This window comes from Penaeus monodon, chromosome 33 (genome assembly GCF_015228065.2).
Source record: "Penaeus monodon isolate SGIC_2016 chromosome 33, NSTDA_Pmon_1, whole genome shotgun sequence".
Classification (NCBI taxonomy): domain Eukaryota; kingdom Metazoa; phylum Arthropoda; class Malacostraca; order Decapoda; family Penaeidae; genus Penaeus; species Penaeus monodon.
In genome coordinates, this window is record NC_051418.1 from 26287527 (window position 1) to 26287732 (window position 206).

Sequence of the window (206 nt, forward strand, 5' to 3'; positions counted from 1 at the left end):
TTGGTTTTGTGAAACCTTCGAAAATTGCAGCTTCTTTAAGTAAAGTTAACATACCCTATCACTCAAATGATACGATATCTGTAACTACACTTACATTATCCTACAAGGCAAAATTATTACATAATCAAAGAGAATTCATGTCAAAAGGAAATTTTAAAGAAAGTAAGCAAAGAGAAGAAAACGACAAGTCATCATTTCACAGCTAG

At 31.1% G+C, this 206-nt stretch overlaps 1 protein-coding gene across 1 annotated transcript in view; it reads left to right on the forward strand.

The window, feature by feature from the left end:
* LOC119594319 (peroxisomal carnitine O-octanoyltransferase-like) overlaps nucleotides 1–206 on the forward strand; it is a gene marked incomplete in the record, with an annotated part of 54557 nt that overhangs the window by 2454 nt on the left and 51897 nt on the right.